This window comes from Gymnoscopelus braueri (assembly GCF_963280865.1).
Source record: "Gymnoscopelus braueri genome assembly, chromosome: 20".
NCBI lineage: Eukaryota > Metazoa > Chordata > Actinopteri > Myctophiformes > Myctophidae > Gymnoscopelus > Gymnoscopelus braueri.
In genome coordinates this window covers 21,297,281-21,316,871 of record NC_137622.1, presented here as the reverse complement: position 1 = coordinate 21,316,871, position 19,591 = coordinate 21,297,281, and the positions used below count along the sequence as shown (strand labels likewise).

The following is a 19,591-nucleotide window of genomic DNA, read 5'->3' as shown; positions in this document are numbered from 1 at the left end:
TCTGTAAAGTTGCTTGTGAAAATTGGTAGTTGCGGGTTGCAGTTTTTTGGGCTTGTTTTTAAAGTGTACTTGCTTATTTAGGCTTGCTTCCAATTTTGTATTATTATTTAAACCAGTGGTTCTCAAATATTTTCATGAAAATGTTTTGAGCCAAGGAGCATGTGTGTTGTTATTGTTAGAATGTTTCTTTTTTTTTTAAATATTCCATATCTTACGATTTTTTTACGCATATAGGTTTAAAGTGCTCATGTGGCCTTAAGTTGCTTCTTTTGGGCTTGTTTTCCTGGACATGTTTGCTTGTTTCTCTCGCAATACCTGGCAACACTGGCACCGTTACGCACTGTCTGTTCTGAAACATCTTTGAAAATAAGCCGGCGGTAGCCTAGTTAGTTGAAGCAGATCGATGTTGTTAGTTCACAACGGGTTGACAGATGCACAGACAGGGTGAGATCCCTCCTCATCAACTGCTGAGCAGAACTTCAGTGTGTCCATACAGCGGAACGCCTGTGTGTCAGTCCATCATCAACTGAATCATTTCGGCGAGTGTAGCGCGGTTGCCAGCCACTCAACATAACCAAGGTAGGCTGCACTTCTTTATGTGATGTGAGAGAGTGGGGCATGTTGATTAGAATGCTAGCCTCTTTTTGGAAAATGCGCACACTGTATGTAATGTAAGGGGAATTACCGCTAAATAATTGGACTGTTACAGACAGTATGAGGCAAAATACTGTAACCGGCACGCTCGCCCCAAAACACGCCCGCCCCCAATGTTTTTTTCGCGGACCGCTCGCCCCCAGCGGTTCTTGTATTGTAATTTGTTTTACTGAGGATAAGGTTAGAAATAAGTTAGGGTTAGGCGGCGTTTTACTGAGGTGAAGTTTAGGAATGAGGTTAGGTTTTCTTTTGGCACTGTTTTATTGAAGTTACGTTAAGGAATGGTTAGGTTTTTACCGTTTTAGTCATAGTTTACTGAGGTTACGTTTAGGAATACCATGCAGGTGGCCACCGTTCCGAGGTCGCCGGATTTGCCCCGGGGCGACTGTGTTTTGGGCCGAGCGTTTTGGTATTAGTGCCAAGCGGTTTTATTAATGTACAGGTGCACGCCCGATAAAACATAATGAGCATGAGAGCAAAGGTGACCTAGTCTCAAACCTATAATAATAGCCTATATCTGGCGCGTCAGCATTGTTGTCTTGATATTTATGCATTTGCTTTGGTTGCAAAACCATTAGAACTTGAACGCTAGTGAGTGTTTTTGAGTGACTGTCATTACATTTATGCTCATTCTCTGGGTTGCCTCGCTATTAGATGAAAGTGCAACAGCTTCACCTTTTCCCTGCAGGATTATATAGTGGCATTTCAAAGGTCAACGGTATAGTAATTTAATTTGAAGTAACTTAACCTTTCCTGTGCTCTATGATTCCTTCATGTTTTCCCATTCTCTATGGAAACCAAAGTCACCTGAACTGGCCAAGCCCTGACAGCACCATGTAGCCTACTACTGATATGTTTACATTATTACCCATAGCCATTACATTGTTAATATTGCTCCTGGTATTGATGATGATCTGCATTGTATTGTCTTGTATGTTTCTTGTATGTCTTTATTATGAATCGAATACATAGGACCACAATGGAAACAAGCCATCAAGGCTTTTTTTGTGCAATCCTTTTAGCATTGCTTGCGTAATTGTACTCTCTGTACTGTTTGCAAACTGTTAATAAAGTATTCAATCAAGCAATCAATCAATAGTAATCATTGCTAGAGTGTTTGTGCAGTAACAGTCTTCCCATCTCTCCAGCTCTGTAGGAACAGGAAATAAATGTCCAGGTCTGGATAACAATTTCAACCAATCAGGAGAGAGAACTCATGTAGGATACAGGAAAGTAACATTGGAAATGATAACAAAAAAACAAAAAAGAGCAGTCAAAATTGGAGCTGGACCACTGTAACTTGAATCTGATAAATATAGGTTCTCTCTCCTGACTGGATGAAATTGGCAACCCACCTGAAAATGTATCGTCTGTTTACTAAAGAGCTGGACAGATGGCGAGACCCCTGTTACTGAACAAGAATATAGAGCTTTAACTTTTTAACAACAAAAACTTTTATTTGAACCCAAAAACATCACTTACAGCACCTTTATCTGGACCTAAAGGTCCATTTTAGTTAGTTTAGTGAACTTTAGTCGATTGAGTTACATGTCATGGACACAATGTTGCTGTGGACTGTAGCCCCTGAAGGCATGTGTTTGGCGAGACAATGTACTAGTGGTGTTATTAAGAGCTACTGCAGGCCTGCACTCGAGAAAAGCCTAGTATAATGTGTCACACCACATCAATAATGCAGGACCCCAAAACAATGCAGAAGCGGGAACACTGGGTCCAGTGCACGGGGAGCACAATTATTACATAATCGCCTGATCGCAATTATGAGATAATCACAATTATTACTGTGTTGAAAAATGTTAATACAATTTCATAATAGCAGATAGCAGATCTACAAGCTTGTGTGTCGCGATGCGATGCGTTGTGAGCTTGTAGATCGTCTATTTCCACTAATAAAATGTTTTTTCTTTGTAAAATGTAGTGTAAAATTATTAAATATGGCCTATTTTGGCCAGAGTACATCATTTATTTTGATTATTGGTACCGGACATGGTCAGTCATTTATTTGTATATTTAAGTTATTTGTCATATCTGCCCAGTGCAATTCTTGTTTACAAAGCCTAAAGGCCAAACAAAAATGTACTTTTTACATATTATATCAATTCATTAATCACAATTATTTGTATGACAATTCATCATCAAGTAAAAAATGTCATGATCTTGACATAATTATGTACTATATGAATCCTATGAAAGCCTGGCATCACTACTTTGGGGATGTCATCATTATAGGTGAACATTTTAGATAGAGTAGATTGGCTATTTCCGCGAAACGACAAAGTATAAAGGGCTTAAAGACAAGTGACACTTTTTTTGCTGCGGATTTAGCAGTATATTACTTCAACCATTGTAATTAACCACATATAGGCTAATGCCAAATACTTAGTGAGTCACAATAAATTATATTTTGTGAGGGTCATACTGTATTATGTGGAGCACCACTAAAATCAACCGTGCGTAATGGTTTTTATTTCTTATTTTCTTCTGTTCTATCCGTCTCTGGTGTTAATGCATGATCACTGTGGTTAATGAGACAGGTCTCAGCACATGGGCCAGACCCATAGTGACAGTACTGCTGGCTGAGTGAATAAAGCTGACACCCTCATTCATCATACATCTACAGGGTGCCGCCAGCACTCACCTTCCATCCCTGTCTCTGCTTCTATCTTTTCCCCCCTCTTTCTTTCTTTCTTTCTTTCTTCTCTTTCTTCTCTCTTTCTCTCTTTCTTTCTTTCTTTCTTTCTTTCTCTCTTTCTCTTTCTCTTTCTCTTTCTCTTTCTCTTTCTCTTTCTTTCTTTCTTTCTTTCTCTGGATTGTAATTATCAAGACATCATAGTGAGGGCAAGAAGAGACTAGAGCCAGTATGTACAATACCGTGTTTAGTTTTGACATGTGTGGATCATTGTAGCCCTGACAGAATTCAGATTCTATGTACTAACCATATTATTGCAATGATGGGCTGACAGCTAACTTGAAATGTATTCAGTTTAACCACCTAAGCCCTATTTTATACTTCTTCTTACGACATTGTTGCTCAGTGAAAATAGCTAGTCTACAGCAAGCAAAAACAGTTACAACGACGGAAGCGCGCCGTGTCTAGTGGACTTAAGCAACGAGAGGCACCGCCGAGCAAGCCGCAGGCGAGCCAGTCACCGTGCCGGACGTCGCAAAGTCCACTAGAGCCGACTCAGCGCCGTTCAAGTTATGTACCGATAGGTACATAAATAGTGCTCAACGCCCCCCCCCAGGCAGTGCCAGCGTTGAGCACTATTTTCCACCACGGAGGAAAGCCGGTCAGTGCTATCCAATCAATTCAATTCAAAGGGCTTTATTGGCTATCCTCTTGGAGTGACACTTATGCAGTGACTAGGGGCGAAGCAGCTCCGTGTGCGTCACAGAAGGGGGCGTTGCCAAGTTACGATTGGGTAGGAAAACGACACAAGCGTCTCACGCGATATATGTAAGTGCACGGTCTTTGGGGAGCCTCGCCCCTTTTGGGCGGGGGCGGGGGCGGGGACTTCTTTCTTCTACAATAGAAGAGTTAGGACGTCACATTCTAATACAGCCCAAATACCTAATCTCAGCACCGGCCTCAGTGGCGCACCTCGCTAATCATTAGACTCCCAATCCACTGGGAGTCTGGGATCGATTCCCGCTTGGGAGAAAACTTTTTCAATCCTCAACTACTTCTTTTCGCCGATAAAGTATAGTTTTGGACCATGACGGAGGCGCGCCGACTCAGCAGACCTTGAGGCCGAGGCGTCGCGCCCGAGCGCCTCCAGGCGCGAGTGCCCGCGACGACCGGCCGATGGTCTGCTAGTCGACTAAGCGCCGTCCGAGTTATGTACCGATAGGCACAGAATCGTAAATAATATTGGTGGGGACTGCGTTTGCCCCACTGACTGCGTTTGCCCCAACTGCCACTCAAAGTGACTACTGGCCAATCACAGTGCGTCTTTCCCGGGACTTAACCAGCTCTCAACTTCCGGTACACAAACGCAGCACACTCCCAAAGCTGGCGCGTCTCACAGGTAGCCAGTCTTGACTTAGAAACGTCTAAACAGGAAGTTGGAGTTCTAGTCCCCATTCAACTCACGCAAAAAACAAACAAACAAAAACTAAACATGCCAGACCCCCTGCTGTTAAAATAACCTCCCTGATCAAGTGCAGCCAAAGAGGGTTGACTCCTAGATAAACACCACTCAAACTTGAGCTGGCATCGGCTGTTGACAGACACAAAGCAAAATAAAACATCCTCATGATGAGTTTCCTCTGCAGTTCAACTCGGACCTGTGAGCAGAGAGCTCTCATGAAATGAATGGACAACCTTGCTTGGCAAACACAGCAAGTATTTGACAAATGGCGTTCATATTTATTTGAGAGCGAGCCTCAGCATCAGCAAGACCAGCAATCAGCTCTGTAGCTTTGTCTGTGCCCAAATTCTGTTCTGCCCGGTTCTCCTCAGTGGCTGGAGCAATTGATCTGCATTTGCACACAGCCATTGACCATTACCATGTGCACGGAACACCGAAGCCCGTTTTTCGCTTTCCCCAAATGTCAGCTGTTTATTAGCATTTATGTGTTCGCTAGCTCCCGCATTGCCAAATCATGTGCGTCAAACAAGCGCCGGTATTGCCAAATACGTGAAACAAGCGGACCATGACGCGCGCATGGTGCTCATATCCCCCGACGGGTATGGTCTAGTATGATATGATTATTATTTCATCCAAGTGTAATTGCCTTGATGGCTGCATGCATTAATGATTAACAGTCTTTCAAAATGGACAGAATGGACATTGTCGAAGATAAGACATTTGAACCTTTTAGATTACTGTAGATTTTAATAGTCCATGGTTGTTAAATATATTAAAAATGTGTCAATCACACCTGCGTCAAAAACTACTGTAATTTCTTCCACATCTTAACCAGGGTTTACTACAGCATGTCAGTGGAATTGGAAATGATGACACAAAGAAATGAGCAGACACAATTGGAACTGGAACACTATAAAATTGAAGCTGATAAATGGGTACTCTCTTTCCTGATTGGCTGAAATTTGCAACCCACCTGAAAATGTATTTTCTGTTTATCAAAGAGCTGGAGAGATGGGGAGACCCCTGTTATTGAACAAACATTCTATCCTATAGCAATGATTCGTGTCAGAATATAGAGCTTTACAGTTTTTATGTTTTTAACAAAAAAAAGAATCACTCACACTACTTTTATTTTTTTTAAATAGCTGATCAACATCATGGCAGGTCATGCAGTTACCAGCAGGTCATGGGTTTACTAGTATTAAGTCATGTCATGGTGTTACAGCTCTGAAAAGGCATTCTGTTTCCATTTAGAAACAGTATTGCAGTTACATTTGTGATTAATTGTGAACTAGACTAGATGTACACATGTAAACCATTGATACAACCAATGCTGTCAAACTATCAGGAAATGATTGTTTTACTTTAAAGTACACAAATATTGTGACATGGAGCAGGGCCATGGGAAACAAAAGACATGCAATAGGCAACAAACAAAAACATGTGATTGAATATTGATTCAGAATGGTAGCAAAATAGCATAAGCCTCCTGTCTTCATGTTGTTTAAACTTTATTCAATATTCATGATAATATTATTTTGATATCACTCTTCACATATCTTTGAATTGTATTGAAATTGGCACAAATTATCTGATTTCTCTTTGGAATCCTTGGCGAGAGCAAAAAAGATTTTCCTTCTTTGCATGGAGGCTAAATACCTCTTTCTTGTTGTTTCTGCATAGATTTGATAAACTCCCACGTCAAACAGGAATACCAAAATCCCCAAAGCATTATGTCAACAGAAACAGAGGCATTTTCTAAATTTGTGCTGCTGCTGTCATCTCAAGCCAATTGTGTGTGTCTGCGTTTCTGCGTGTGCCAAGTGCAGTTCATTCAAACTGCTTAGTGTGATTGTGTGTATGTGTGCATAAAGTGTTACTTTTCTTATCTGGAAGATTGAAGTGGTGACAGACTGACAGCACAGCCTCAGGGTAAAGCCTGATTTAGGCTATACTTGTCGTACGATGGTGAACCATGACAAGAATAGTTGATCTGCAATCGCAACTCGTTGGGAGCTTGTAGATCAGCTATTTTCAGGCTACATCACATTACGACCTCCAGTCAGCGTCTCATAGTTGCGTTGCCACTCATCGGGGGTTTAATATTCAATTACCAAGGCTCTCTGGACTCAAGCTGTGTTGGATAGAACAAACCTAGTGATTGATGAGTGGGCTATCTCTAAGTATGCACACACTGTGGTACTGGCCACTGAAGTTGTTGCAAAAAAAACCAAGGCAGATATTAGAGGTGTAGTAGTGATGTGCGGGTCAGGTTTTTTCATGACCCGCCCCGCCACGGAACCCAACCCGCCTCAACCCGCCCCGCGAACCCATATATAAATCCATGGCTCAACCGCGGGGCGGGTTGAGCCCCACGGGTCGTACCTATAATTCTGTAAAATCATGAAGGTTAGAAATTAATCTTCAAGTATACACCCCAAGTGTATTCAAACTGTTTTATTGTTATTATTCTTATTAGGAATAAAGACAATACAAGAGCATGTGATTCTTTTTATTTTTTTTGCGTGTGAGAGCGGCTGACCCGCTCACCCTCAGCCCGCATAATTGCCTCTGAAATCCTGACTCGACCACCCGCGCCACGGGTTGACCCGCGGGACCCGCTGGTTACGGGTCGGCCCGCTCATCATCACTAAGGTGTAGTGTAGATGCAGCTTACTGTTTGCTGTGTTGTCATCAGTGGGCGATGGTGTTAACTTCACTTTTTTTCCCCATTCAGATGAAGCTAAATTTGTTTTTCTTTTATGGACTCAAATTATGCTTCTGTTAAGTTCTGAAATAACTGTATATAATAGGAAATAGAATGTGATGTTTCATAAAGTCCTCATCCATCTCAGGCAGTGCAATGTCATTGTAGAAACGTGGCTGTTGCTGTGGGTTCGGATCAAAACAAAATGGATAAGGCAGGTGCAATTTGCTCTTTGTGCTTTATTTCACAACACACATGTGAATTCAATAAACTCTGCCATTGTCTTCTGTGTGCGTGTATCGCCCAGAACCCAGGTCCAGCACGCTACTTAATGGAGGAGAATGTGATTAGACACAAATGGAAACACCTGCCACTCAGTTAAGCCTGGCACTGCTCCCGTGAGTCACTACCCCATCTCTACCCACAACAGAGCCCAAATATAATAATAAAATAATAATAATAAAATATTTATATTTGTTAAATCTTCTGATTTCTATTAAGGTGCTGATCTAATCATGCCACACTACTGTTACATGGCTCTACGGTAGGTAGTAATCAGTCACAGCAGCATACATCACTATTATTCTTAGGGCATGCCTACTGGCAGAGATTTGTGCACTACTGAGCACACGTTTCTAGTTGACATTGTGTCCCCTCAGCTTTTTACTTTGTTTGCATTGACTGTGTCTCATTCAAACTGTGACAGTTGACTCAAAGGGACTGTAGGAATTGAGAGCAATGAGGTGTAATTTGACATTTGCATAATCACAGTGTGAAGAGAGTCACTGCTATGCTGGTATCATCCCACAGCAGATACTCTAAGATTCACCCACGGTCAGTTATTTGGGGCCAGCCAGCCCCTGGGCTCTTTCTGAGAAGGGCTAAGCTGTCAGTCAGATTAAAAACTCTGAGGTGCTGGTGGGTGTGCAGTTCTGTCCCCAAGGGGGACAGCCGTTCGAGATATCCACAAATCCACACATATACGCACACAAACTGGCACAACCTCACACACATCCTCGCACACATGCACATGAACTGATACACACGCAGACACTTACACAGCCCTCACTGAGGATGAGGGGGACAACATCATTCCAGGTCACGGGAGGCCTCCTGCAAATAAGTCCCTCCTTAGGGAGACTAGTGTCCTTACACTGCCCTTCTCACACGCACGCATGCACGCACACATACACACACATTCATCCAAACTCCCTTACATTTTTCATGCGTGCACACACACCCCACACACACACACACACACACACACACACACACACACACACACACACACACACACACACACACACACACACACACACACACACACACACACACACACACACACACACACACACACACACACACACACAGTTTTACCCTTAGAGGGACAGGTATAGCAAACAATTGACAAATGGTCCTATTGTTTGTTAATAGAATAAGGCCAGTTGTGTTTTATCATAATATCCCCTTGCGCCATTCCTCCACAGCAGAATGTACATTAATAACCACTGATGATTTATCAGCAGCATTCAGTGGAGGTTGCAAGAGCCTGCTGTAGTTCTCAGAGGGAGTGGAATTGAGGATGGCAGTGACCTCCGGTTGTCCTCTGTCACCACACTCCTACTTAAGATCACAGCAGTGCCATCTTTACTTACTTCACTGTGATAAATGACTCCTAACCCTTCACTGTCTGTATTGACCTCTGCCACCAAACTGCGACTTTCTTGTCGTACGTACGTTCATGCATGCTTGAACATTCTCACATTCCATCTCATCCTTCTGTCGCATTGTACATGTCTTCCCCCTCTCTCTCCCTCTCTCTCCCTCTCTCTCCGTGATAATTATGTGTTCATCGCGCACACAAGCACATGCATTCACATGTGATGTGACAAACCATACAAGATGAAAATCTTTAGTTTTCTAGATCATCCATTGTGCGTCTCTACACAGTGTAGCATGCTGCCAGTTAACAGTCAGATTAACTGTCACGTGTTCTGCTGATAGGAATGTTAATTATTAGGCTTACAGAGAGGCAAAACAGTCTGTCACAAGCATAAAGCACTAAATCAGAAGGTCACCCACATCTTAGTTTGGTGACCGTTCACTGACGAAACAAACTAATGTACTAATTGCTTATTCTCATAGCCAGCCAATCCAATTGCTATGTTGAGCAGAATAGAGGGCCTACCAAGCACCCATGTTTTTTTTTCTCCAACCCTTGCCTGTATCACATGGTAGCTGTTTGTAATCATCATGTCTTGGAAAACCTCATTAATGAGTGATGACCTCTTTGGCTTCACAAAGAAGTGTGGAGCATGGGAATGGGGACAAGCTCAGCGGATGCGTAGCAGCCATATAATTACATAGTACCAACCCAACTCTGCTATATTTACATTCATAATTATTATAATTCTTAAAGAAATATTCCAATGTTTTTTGCATGTTCTAGCTCCTTGACTATGTATACTTTACATTACTGCTTGTAATTTCGCACAGCATAACGCAGCTTTTTTGTTTTTGGAATATTTACCTTTTTTCCCTGTTATTTATTTTTTATTATTCAAACTTTCAGCTGATAAAGCAACATTAAAACGATCAGCTTTTCTGGTTAATGTTCATGTTGCCATGAACATAAGAGTGTTGCATTGTGACTCATTGTGAGCTCAACTGTTTTGAAGATTTTCGCCTATAATGACATGACATGCCCAAAATTGGGGTAGCAAGGTTAATGTGGTGGAGGATCAATCTGATTTATTTATTTTGAGAGGCCTGCAGCTCCTATAGGCCAGTATTTCTAGAGCAATCTATTAAAGAGGACATATTAGCAATAACTTATACCTTTTGAGATGCTATGCATTGATCAACTTTTGAACATATCCTGCTAAGAAACAGACAGACAAATACTATGGGGCGAACATTAATCAACATATTAATCAATTGTAGGACTTATATGTGTTGTTAGTTCTATGTTCTCTCTGCTACTGGTGTGACTCAACATAATTGTATAGCAAACCACTGAGCCCTGTCCCTGACAACAATGGACTTTTTTTTTGTGTCGACAGAGAGTTAGGAAGGGAAATTGATGTCAAAACAAAACTTGTGCTCATAGAAGGCAGGAGGGTTCCCACCCCACGTCTGTGCTGACGTGGGGTGTCTTGTTACAGTCTAAGCCCGGGCTGATATTCATCTTGGTCCTGAGCTGCTGTCGTGTTGTCAGACGATCGTAGATCACTGACTTGTTAGTCTACCGTCCATGCTGATCTCTTGGATCATATGTCCAGGTCACATGGCTATTGAGTATCTTTTGAAACATTGATATGATTTACTGTAGGACCTAAAGGAGTCCATGACTCCTGGTCACAAATTAGGCAAAATGTGGGCCTTACAGTATATTATTTACTTATGTGAGCTTGACATTAGTTCAAATTAAATGAGAAACTTAAATTATCAATGTCTTAATACCCCTCTGTAAACATAATATGACAACAGCTCATGATGAATCCGCCAACAGCAGATTCTGAATCAGCCCTCCTGAGCTATAAATAAGTTAACTTTATTGTCATTCCACAGCTTTCCCATATCCCACGGATACATTCCTTGAGAGATGGGAGAGGAAATCTAACCTCAGAAAACCCGAACACAAGCAAATCATCCTGGGAAAATGGAGTCAGATACCCACTACACACTACACACACACACACACACACACACACACACACACATGCATGGTTCTAAGTAAATGTGGGTGTTGTCTCTCCCTCACATTTCTGTTGATATCTTAAAACTATGGTCAAAGTGATTTTTATGTTTCAGTGGGTGAAGATAATGAAGTGAAGTCAAGATTTTATCTCACTGCCTATGCGCTTTGTAATCTCACCCACTACACATGCACTTTGGTATTTAGGGAATGATTGTATTTAGGGAATGACCATATTTACCCATTCCCATTTATCTTGTGTCCTGCAGGAAATAGAGTGACCTTTTTTAAAGGCTCTGGTCATGTTTGAATTTCCAATCTATCCACTGCTGGCTCCAGGTGACATCACTTTGTTGGTTTTTATTCATTTATTGATTTAAATTCCTTTTATCAGGACGTTCATGAAAGTCCTTGCGGGCTTGTTTCCAATGAGGGCCTGTGAGCAATTGGGGGTTAAGAGTCTTGCTCAGGGACAAATTTCATTTCATCGACACATATGCTGGCGTGGCCTGGAATCGTACCTGGGGCAACCAGGGCCTCTGGCTCCCTAGGCGGGCTCACTAACCACTCAGCTATGGCCGCCCCATTTATCACATCCATTCTCATATTATGTCTAATGCTGGGGAAAATCCGACAAAGCCATAAGGCTGAATCATACAGTATGACATATCACTATCGTCAGAATTTCACCTTACTGGCCGGTCGGCCGGTGACATAGATTTATTTTAAGAATAACAACATTTAAGTAAGAGCGAGGAGCAGTTTGGAAGGTGATTCTGGGATCTGCTCTGTGCCTCTTTCAGCCTCCAAATAGAGCCTGGCCCATCAAGTCAAGGCAGCTCCTGCCTTGTAATTAGATCCTAGTCACTGTGCATGTAAACAGGGGCAGAATGAGCTCTCTGGCCTAACGGTGATTGCTGATGCTACATTCCCACCCCACAGACAGACATGACTTGGCGTGCTTGTCTCAAGGACATGTAAGGTGTACCCAGTCCTAGGGGACATTTCAAAGACAGCCTCCCCCCTGATCGTGTGTGTGTGTGTGTGTGTGTGTGTGTGTGTGTGTGTGTGTGTGTGTGTGTGTGTGTGTGTGTGTGTGTGTGTGTGTGTGTGTGTGTGTGTGTGTGTGTGTGTGTGTGTGTGTGTGTGTGTGTGTGTGTGTGTGTGTGCGTACACGTGCCTATGCGTGTGTGTGTGTTAGCGTGGTCGTGTGTGTGTGTGTGTGTGTGTGTGTGGCACTGTGTGCGCATGTGCGCTTGTACTTTCAACATATCAAAACATTGTCCCAATGTCTCTAGCACATGGAACACTATCCAACATACTCCTGTGCCTGTCACAACGAATCTACAATAGATGGAAACTCACATGCAAAACACAAATGCTCTAGTATCCAACCAATATATATTCTATATCTGTCTGTCTGTCTCTCTCTGTCTCCCTCTCTCTCTGACTGTCTTATCTATATCTATCTGTGTCCGTCCGTCCGTCTGACCATCTACATCTATCTGTGTCCGTCCGTCCGTCCGTCTATCTAGTCAAACAGTCTGATCCAAATTTACAGAGATACCGCACAGAGCCCTCAATGTCACACACTCATGCCTTGGCACATTCAGTACAGCCATTGTATTGAGTGACAGGATATAGTCTTCTGCTTCAGAACTGACAACACATCATCTCTATCACTGCATTCAAGTGCTGCACGTCTGCCATCCTCACAGCGAGCTGTCTCCCCCAGGTCCCATCTGTGGCCAATTGTTTGAGACTGGGTGACCATTAGTATGTGAGTTCTGTCACTCCATTCATGCCACCGATGTCAACAACTAACGCTTATTTTAGTCCTTATAGAGGTAAAGCAGCCTGAATATGCTGAAATGGATTCATATCTCAAATCTCCACTTCCCCTCAAACAACTTGTTCTCTGCCTCCCGCGGTGCATGAAAACGTAATGCAACTTTCATTGAAAATGTTCTCTCAGTTTTCCTCACCGACCTCTTTTTCGGGCATTTTTTGATCACTTTTTGTAGTGACAGTCTGAACTATCCCCTGGTGTGATGATTGAGCTTATTTTATGCAGAAACATTTCATTTTTACCAATCACTGCGGTTTCTTAGGGTGCACTGTTTTCTCTCTCAGCAAATTATACCGACACAAAAGGCAGTCTTTCCTTATGAGTCATCAGGGACGGAACGTCGAGTAAAAACTCGATTTGCAATTCAAATGAGAAATTCAGCCTCTCCAAAAAGAAGTTTGGGACCGATTTTTGGTGTAGTAAAATAAAAAGTAAATAATGAAGTTGGTGTAAAGTAGGGATGATATGGGTAATTGTAATTGCTGCACATGGATCAAGTGGGAAATTGTCCAATACCAGACCATGGAACTCGCCAGATAGTAACCCATAATCCAACACCAGCATTGATAGTGTGCATGTACAGATGGTACTGAAGAGATGTTGGGCCTGGTACCCACTGGGTGACCACCTGTCCCACACACTCTGCATCCTCCCCTCCTGCATCTCATATCAGGGGAAGTAGTGAACAACATGGCTGACTGCATTGCTCACATGGGCTCTATTGGAATAATTGCTGCAGATCTTTGCAAATCTGACCATTCTTAAGTTACACAGGTTTTCTGTAAAACTTTGTGTAAAACCGGTGTTAAGAAGGGTCAGATTTGCAAGCCTTTGCTTTATATGTGAGAAACTGTTAACCCGTTAAGACCGGGAAAGTCATTCCTTACCATAAGCACCACAATCATTTGAACCACTTTAACCATATTTTATACTTTGGCTATTCAAAAATAGCAGATATACTGTACAAGCTTATAGCTTGTAGATCTGCAAAAAAAAAAAGTAATATAGAATTTTCTTTCAAATCTTTGAATATATATATATTTTTTAAAGCGAACATTTTTAGCGCAAATCTTTGCTTCTGGGGGTCCCCGGAACAAAATATTTTTAGATGGGGGTCCACGGCCAAATACATATCCTTTTTGGAGGTCCTTGACATGAAGATTTTTGAGCACCACTGCTATAGCAACATTAAAGTTTTTTTCAGAAAACTGCTAGGATTTAGAAGGCATTCGTAGAATCTTCCTCAGGAAAGAGGCCGATTCAGAAAAAGGAGAATCTTGCCATCACAGAGTCCCAAATTCCTGGAGGGGCTGATTAAGGAGAGTGGTGCCGACACACAGCAGGGGGCGATGCAGCCTGGTGGTGGAGGAGGAGGAGGGAGGGAATGAAGAGCAGAGACGAAGCAGATGGAGGGAATGGTGGAAGAATCAGGCAACTGGGGAGTATGGAGAGAGGAGACGGGAAAGAGAGAGGAGAAGAAGACAAGCAGTAAGGGACAGCTGGTGGGAACCCAGTGGATACGCCACGTCTTCAAGAACCACCACAACAAACACCCAAACAGCCATGGGGAGTGCACTGTATATACTGCTTTTGTACTTCTAACTGGCTTTATAGTTAATTTCATAGAACAAGTTGTGCCTGCCAGACAGAATATAGTCAGAAGCAATAGTAACAACATCCAAGAGTAACAGACGCTGCAGTGGAATGGGGAGGACGGTGCTCTCTCTTTCTGAGTGACGGTGTCTTTTTATAAGTGTGTTTTGGTTGTCACTTTTACGTAGAGCTTTACTATTCGTTGACTCTTTCGCATGCTTTAGTGATTGAACATGTGCATAGAATGAAAGGCTTTAGTGTACGACACGTTCTATTTTGGGCCCTCAAATGTAGGACAAGTGAACATTTCTCACATGTGCTCGATGAAGAAATATTTTTAGCTGCCTGAGCATTAGGAATATCCTACTTTAGCATGTCCAGATGTAATTGGAAATTAATATTGCATGGTCTCGTATTGCTCTGGCTTAGTACAGTAAGACATTGTATAATATGCCTCATGGTGTAATTTACAAGTGTGTAAATGCATGAGATGGCACTGTAATAATACATTGATATTAGTTCAATTTATTGAGTTTGACTACATCGCTACGTATCAGTATCACAATAAACGTTTTGGCATAAACATGGCATAATATGAGTGCTTGAAAGTTTCAGCGACCATAGGAAAGCAATTGAAAGTTGATTTATTATCCTATATTATCCTCCTTCTGCAGTGGCAAAATTACTTGCTACAATCATCTACTGTAATGCTACTTTATTGCCCACCCCCTACAGATACATGATTCTGTAATATTAACCCATTTTGGCCGGGTACTCCTATTTGTAACTATACCTTTCAAGACGGGAACCCCTTTGGGGTTCCTGTTGCTATGTACAGTATATAGCAACATAAATGTTTCGTAATTTTTTAATACATTTTTCAGTTTTTCAGAAAACTTAGTTCAGGATTTAGAAGCCGTTTTTAGAATCGGCCTCAGGTCTAAATTGGTTAAAGTAATCAATAATACACACATATATATAGCCAATCTTAATTTACAGCCATATTGATGCAGTTCCTTGCATGCTTCATGGAGAGACGTCGGAAATGATTAATTTCTCATTTGTCTGTGATTATGGGCTGCTTCGGGCATTTCGATCGTGTTCAGCATAAATGTTTCATTGGGATGTCACTCACTCCCTTGCACTGCACATTACAATGTATGCATACAATTTGCACACAAGCAATAAGGGATTCATTTTATATCAACCCTCAAATTATGTCTTATAAACATCATTATCTAATGTCATCTGAGCATCTAACTTGCGCTGGTGCTGAGGATAGTTGTGAGGGGAGATGTTTTTCTATGCCAGGCAGATGCTTTATTCTATTAGTGTCTTGCAAGACCCATATTTTGTTAATTCCTCTACATATGGTGTTATGTATGTAGCTATAATACCCTGTGCTCAAAATCTCTTCTTATTTATTACTCTTATCAACTCAGCATCAAAGGGTGTGTGTGTGTGTGTGTGTGTGTGTGTGTGTGTGTGTGTGTGTGTGTGTGTGTGTGTGTGTGTGTGTGTGTGTGTGTGTGTGTGTGTGTGTGTGTGTGTGTGTGTGTGTGTGTGTGTGTGTGTGTGTGTGTGTGTGTGTGTGTGTGTGTGTGTGTGTGTGTGTGTGAGACACTAGATGGCACTATCGATGTATAATCTCCCTGTCCTTAATAGCTCTCTCTCTCTCTCTGTCTCTCTCTATTTCCCCTTCTCTATTTCCCCTTCTCTCTATTTCTCCCTCTTTCTTTCACTGATTGTTTCTCACCTTCACGTTCTTACATAAACAAAACTGTGTCACTTTACTGAGTCATCATGTGTTGAAGGGAAATGTAGCTTTATTTCTTATTTAGATAATAGCACCTGTTCCTCAGGTGACAATTGTGAAAAAGGTGCTATTACATCATCTTCGGGGTGTAGCCAGCAGTACAACCTAGATGAAAGTTTCAACCTGTACAGGCCAGGGTGCAGTTCCTCTTTAAGGCTTTTAGTTTTTAAAAGACATTTGTTATACATTGGACAGCCCAGTGAAGAGATAAAACAGTGGGTAAGGAGTAGGGTTGAGCGCAAATGAAATATCACAGTATTTTTGACCAAATACCTTGATACGATTACGATGATAATATCGTATTTTGATTAGATTATCATTTTTATTTTATCGAAAATAGCGCTGCCGCTGACAGAGATAACATTTCATGGCATGAGACCCATGGTCATTTGAACCAATGACATCATGATTAGGTCTGTGTAATGTAGGTCTGGCCCTCAAGCGACAAATCTAACATGGTGTCCTTGTGGGATATTTGAATTTGCTTTCACAGACATTGCATATAACACTGTCCCGTTTTGTTTGAAGAGCCATCCGCAAGGGTTTTAAAATGTTAAGCATCCTTTTTCTCTGTCACGCTCTCTTCCCTCTCCTTCACGCTTACTTATTAGTTTGTATTTTGTTTACCTCGACTTACCTCCAGGTTGATGCTGTCCTCATCGCTGTAATACTCTTAAGGTTGCATGTTTATTACAATGTTATCTTCTGAGCCATCCTGTCAGCACATTTAAATTAGTTTTTCACTGCTTTTCAAAGGCTATGGATATCTCGGAATATAATGTGCATATCTTTATGCCTGTTCTTGCCCATGATGCAGTCACAGGTAAGCTTTTTTGGATGTGTGCTCTTGATCCCTTTAATAAGATTGTTCCCCTGCTAAAGGCTCTGTCGCGAAAACGTGCATTTTGCATGATGCACTTAATATGCTTTGAATTTGGGATTAGCCCTCCCATGCACTGAAAGAATCCTCTCCTCTCCTCAGTAATAATCAATGCAATCTGCAAGGCCTTGCTGCCATTGTAAGCACTGTGCACTTCAATATCTCACAGGGTTCCGCTTGGCGAGATTGTTAAACGCACAGCCCTGATGAACAATTGAACTGGAATTTAATAGAAATGTGACACTTCAAAGGCCCATGGAATATGTTTCACTACTGGCACGATGTCTGCCTTTTACTGAATGACACAGCAGCTGTCATACTTGAAGTGATGTTAACATTTAATAATTTCAGGAATCAGAACTTGATTACAAGATCAGAGGCACCTTTGCCATCGTCCATACAACTATAACAGTTAGCACAGGTGTTTCAGACGACGATGATGTACATAATCATCTGCAGTCTATGCTATGGCTATAGGGTCAGAAACGCCTCTGTACATGGTGACATCACATGACATACAGTATGGAAGTAGTAGTATAGTAATGGTAGCTGCCTCTATTGCCTCTCTGGCCTGTCTTCTTCACCCTCTGGGATTGCATTATAGTTCATGTATTATCGTTTTCTCTAGTGAAAATACATTTTATCCCCCCAGTATTCTTCATTAAATTGTGGAGGAAAAGTTACAGTTTCATGAAAACAAAATATCTTCGTTTTTTATACAGTACGCTATTCTGACAGACTTCACAGACAGCCTTTTCATAGGAGATCCACCTGTATTTTTTCATTTTAGAATATGAAGAAACTAGGATTAAAGTAAAAAAATAAATCAACAAATTCCAACATGATGTGATTATTTCAATGTTTTCTATAATTATATTATACATTCAATATTATGTATTTTTTGTATAATTGCCTCTCTTGAAATGGCCAGCAGTATTCCTTTCCTGTAGTGTACTAACAACCCTGGAAGCTGTAATCAAATAGTTGTACTAACATGATGATATAATATTGTTTTATGTTTTGGAGTGTTTATTCACACTATTCTCCATTTTCAGAGGGCTGTCTGGATGGCTTTGTGCGTGGCTGCGTGCGTGCATGAGTGTAGACTGATGATGCTCAATGCCTGCTTTTGAAGCCACTAGAGGTAACAACAGGAGGACAGCTCATCAGTTTACCACAGAAAAAATGGAAACTAGTAGGCCTACTCACACAGATAGTAGCTCTTTGTGCCAACATAGAGTACATTACATCAGTGAAGGTCTCTCAAAGACTATGTAGTTAGTCTTTGAGAGACCTTCAGACCTCAACACTTGAGGGCTGAGACATTCTGCAAATTCTCATGAGATAAACGGTTACCACCACAGCCTATATGGTTAAGATAAGGGACAAAGAGGGATGGACGGCCCTGTCAGCAATTGTGAACATTAACAACTCTCATACATGTAGAAACCTGGGTACTAAGACTGGAAGATAGGATGATGTAAGATCTGTAGCTGCCTCATGGAGAATTCATGTTGAATATAGAATTGAATTCATGGCATGAACAGGAACTAACAAGAAAAACGCTGGAGGGATTATAATTTCAAATGACAGGTAAAGGAAGCGGCAACACTCAGCTGGTGTAACTTCGATGGTGTGGTGTCATGTTCATTGTCTCCGCCAGGCCGAAAGGCATGGCGAGAGAGTATGTTTTACCCCCTGTCCGTCCGTCCGTGTGTCTGTCTGTCTGTCTGTCTGTCTGTCTGTCTGTCTGTCTGTCTGTCTGTCTGTCTGTCTGTCTGTCTGTCTGTCTGTCTGTCTGTCTGTCTGTCTGTCTGTCTGTCTGTCTGTCTGTCTGTCTGTCTGTCTGTCTGTGTCTGTGTCTGTGTCTGTGTCTGTGTCTGTGTCTGTGTCTGTCTGTGTCTGTCTGTCTGTCTGTCTGTCTGTCTACAGCTAATCTCTGGCACCGTTGGCTTGATCGCAGCGAAACTGTGCACACACACTCCCTGGAAGCCAGAGCAGAACCTCTGCTCCAATTTTTTCACATGGGGCTTTTATAGCGCCACCAGGAGGCCGATTTGTGCAAAACACATTTTTGAACAGTACTCCTACAGATTTTGGCCAAAAATCCCCCAAATCGGTACACAGTATCTTTATAGTCATTAAAAGAAACGGCTCATTTCAGATTTTTCATATTCCATCCTGATTGGCAAAAATTGTCTTTCAAAGTTTGCAGGAGTACTCCGTTTCGAACAAAATGCCTCAAATCATGAACACAGCATGCAATTTCCGTGAAATTTTGCACAC

The 19,591-nt window shown here is 41.8% G+C and overlaps 1 protein-coding gene across 1 annotated transcript in view; it reads left to right on the top strand.

Annotated features, from left to right (window-relative positions):
* The first annotated feature begins 509 nt into the window (after positions 1–509).
* mid2 (midline 2) overlaps positions 510–19,591 on the top strand; it is a 181,180-nt gene continuing 162,098 nt past the window's right edge. The window contains exon 1 of the mRNA XM_080416093.1: positions 510–579. The gene's annotated coding sequence lies outside the window, so the exon portion shown is untranslated. The remainder of the gene's footprint in view (positions 580–19,591) is intronic.